The following is a 3,959-nucleotide window of genomic DNA, read 5'->3' as shown; positions in this document are numbered from 1 at the left end:
GGTTGCAAGAGTGGCTCAGTATTCACAAATCAATCAATGTGATATATCACATTAACAAGAGAAAGGATAAAAACCATATGATCATCTCAATAAATTCAGAAAGAACATTTGACAAAATACAACATACATTCATGATAAAGAATTCTCAAAAAAGTGAGTTTAGAGGGAACATACCTCAACATAGTAACGGCCATATATGAAAAACCCACAGTAACAACATACTTAATGGTAAATAATTGAAATCTTATTATCTAAGATCAGGAACAAGACAAGGGTGTCCATACTCAACACTTTTATTCAACATAGTACTGGCAGTCTTGGCTGCAGCAATCAGATAAAAAATAATAATAATAAATAAAAGGTATCCATCCACATTGGTAAAGAAGGAGTAAAACTGTCACTATTTGCAGATGACACGATACTATATATAGAAAACCCTAAAGACTCCACAAAAAATCTATTAGAACTGATAAATGAATTCAGTAAAGTTACAGGACACAAAATTAATATACAGAAATCGGCTCCATTTCTATACAGTAATAATGAGGTAGCAGAAAGGGAAATTAAGAAAACAATCCCATTTAAAATTACACCACTCTCTCCTCCAGCCATCCAAGATGCCAAAAGGAAAGAAGGCTAATGGGAAGAAGGTGGTCCTGGCCCCTGCTGTTGTGAAGAAGCAGGAGGCTAAGAAGATGGTCAGTCCCCTGTTGAGAAAAGACCCAAGAATTTTGGTATTGGACAACACATCCAGCTCCAAAAGGACCTCACCTGCATTGTCAAATGTCCCTGCTACATCCAGCTACAGTGGCAAAGGGCTATTTTCTATAAATGTCTAAAAGTGCCTCCTGCCATTAACCAGTTCACCCAGGTCTTGGACTGCCAAACAGCTACTCAACTGTTTAAGCTGGCCCACAAATACAGACCATAGACAAGGCAAGAGAAGAAGAAGAGATTGTTGGACCAGGCTGAGAAGAAATCTGCTGGCAAAAGGGTTTTCCTCACTAAGAAGCCACCTATCCTTTGAGCTAGGGTTAATACTGTCACCAGAGGAAAACCAAAGGACTCAGCAGGTAGTGATTGCACGTGCTGTGGATCCCATTGAGCTGGTTGTCTTCCTGCCTGCCCTGTGTCATGAGATGGGGGTTCCCTACTGCATTATCAAGGGGAGGGCTGGGTTGGGGTGTCTGGTCCACAAGAAGACCTTCAGCACTGTCACCTTCACAGAGGTTAACTTGGAAGACCAAGGAACTCTGGCTAAGCTGGTGGAAGCTATTAAGACCAATTACAATGACAGATATGGTCAGATCCACTGCCACTGGGGAGGCAATGTCCTAGGTCCAAAGTCAGTGGGTCGTGTTGCCAAGTTGGAAAAAGCAAAAGCTAAAGAACTGGCCACCAAACTGGACTGAGTGGATGCTATTGAATTTTCTGTATGTAGAAGTAACACGAAAAGTTCTCTTTTAAAAAATAATAAATAAATAATATTACACCAAAAAACACCTAAGAATAAATTAAACCAAAGGGGTGGAAAGACCTATACTCAGAAAACTATAAGACACTAATGAAAGAAATTGAAGATGACCAGAACAAACAGAAAAGTATGACACGGCCATGGATTAAAAGAATTAATATAATTAAAATGTCCATACTACCCAAAGCAATCTACAGATTCAATGCTATCCTTATCAATACAAACAGCATTTTTCACAGAACTGGAACAAGTAATTGGAAAATTTGTATAGAGAGTATTATGCTAAGCAAAATAAGTCAGTGAGAGAAAGACAAATACCATATGATTTCACTCATGTGTGGAATTTAAGAAACAAAAAAATGGGAAGGGGGAAAAGAGAGAGAGGCAAACAAAGAAGCAGACTCTTAACTATAGAGAACAAACTTATGTTTACAGGAGGGGAGGTGGGTGGGGGGATGGGTTAAATAGGTGATGGGGATCAAAGAATGTATTTGTTGTGATGAGCACCAGGAGTTGTATGAAAGTGTTGAATCACTATATTGTACACCTGAAATTCATATTACTCTGTATGTGAACTAAATGGAATTTAAGTAAAACCTTTTTTTTTCAGTAGGCTACACACCCAGCATGGAGCCCAATGTGGGGTTTGAACTCACAACCCTGAGATCGATGCCTGAGCTGAGGTTGAGTTCAATGCTTAACACACTGAGCTATCCAGGGGCCCCTTAAGTAAAAACTTTTAAAAAATATTTTAAAAATTAAAAACTTATATGGAGCCACAAAAGACTTTGAATAGATAAAGCAATCTTGAGAAAAAAAGAACAATGCTGGAGGTATCACAATCTCAGATTTCATGATATACTACAAAGCTATAGTAGTCAAAACAATATGATACTAGCACAAAAACAGACACATAGATCAAAAGTACAGGAGAGTGCCAAAATAGATCCACACCTATATGATCAATTAACCTACAGCAAAGGAGGCAAGAATATTGTATAATGGGGAAAAAGACAGTCTTTTCAAAAAATGGTGTTGGAAAAACTAGACAATTACATGCAAAAGAATGAACCTGGGCCATCTGGGTGGCTCAGTCAGTTAAGTGTCTGACTCTTGATCTCAGCTCAGGTCTTGATCATAGGGCCGTGAGTTCAAGCCCCACATCGGGTTCCACACTGGGCATGGAGCTTATTTAAAAAATTTTTTTTAATTAAAAAAAAAGAAAAAGAAAAAGAATGAATCTGGACCACTATCTTACACCATACACGAAAATTTAATCAAATGGATTAAAGACTTCAATGTAAGACCTGAAACCATAAAACTTCCAGAAGAAAACATAGGTCATAAACTCCTTGGCATTGGTCTTAGTGATTTTTCTTTTTCTTTTTTTTTTTTTTCTTTTTGCTTTGACTGCAAAGGCAAAGGAAACAAAAACAAAACTAAACAAATGAAACTACACTGAACTAAGAAGCTCTGCACAGTGAAGGAAACTATCAACAAAATGAAGAAGCAACCTACTGAATGGGAGAAGATATTTGCAAGTCATACATTCAATAAGTGGTTAATATCCCAAATATATAAAGAACTCATATAACTCAATACCAAAAAACAATTTGATTTTTTAAAAGGGTGGAGAATCTGAATAGAAATTTTTCAAAAGAAGACATATAGATATCCAACAGCCATATGAAAGGGTGTTCAACATCAAGGGAATACAAATCATCAGGGAAATACAAATAAAAACCACAGTGAGATGTATCACACCTGTCAGAATGGCTATCATCAAAAAGACAAGAAATAGCAACTGCTGGCAAGGATGTGGAGAAAAGGGAACTCTGGCTTACTGTTGGTGGGAATGTAAATAGGTGCAGCCACTATGGGAAACAATATAAGGCTCCTCAAATTAAAATAGAATTACCATATGATCTAGGAATTCTACTACTGGGTATCTATCTGAAGAAAATGAAAGCACTAATTAAAAAAAGATATATGCACCCTTGTGTTCACTGAAGCATTATTTACAAGGCCAAGATATGGAAACAACCTAAGTGTCCATGGATGAAGATGATGTGGCATGTGCACACAATAGAATACCACTCAGCCCTAAAAAAGAATGAAATCTTACTATGTGCATCAACACAGATGGACCTAGCAGGTATTATTCTAAGTGAAATGAGTCAGAGAAAGACAAATACTGCATGATTTCACTTATAGGTGGGATTGACAAAACAAACAAAATAAAACCCAGATTCATAAATATAGAGAACAGATTGGTGACTGCCAGGGGTAAAGGGGATCTGTGGAAGCGTGAAATGGGTGAAGGGAATCAAGAAGAATAAACTTTCAGTTATAAAATAAGTAAGTCATGGGGATATAATGTACAGCATGGGGAATATAGTCAATAATATTGTATTAACTGTGTGGTGACAGATAGTAACTGCACTTACTTTGGAGATAATTTTGTAATATATGCAAATGTCAAATC

General features: G+C 37.1%; 1 pseudogene; it reads left to right on the top strand.

Moving 5' to 3' along the window:
- Nucleotides 1–617: 617 nt before the first annotated feature.
- On the top strand, nt 618–1,412 carry LOC130544577 (60S ribosomal protein L7a-like; annotated as a pseudogene).
- The last annotated feature ends 2,547 nt before the right edge of the window (nt 1,413–3,959 follow it).

This window comes from Ursus arctos, unplaced genomic scaffold (assembly GCF_023065955.2).
Source record: "Ursus arctos isolate Adak ecotype North America unplaced genomic scaffold, UrsArc2.0 scaffold_1, whole genome shotgun sequence".
NCBI classification, from domain to species: Eukaryota; Metazoa; Chordata; class Mammalia; order Carnivora; family Ursidae; genus Ursus; species Ursus arctos.
This window is presented reverse-complemented; position numbering and strand designations above follow the sequence as displayed.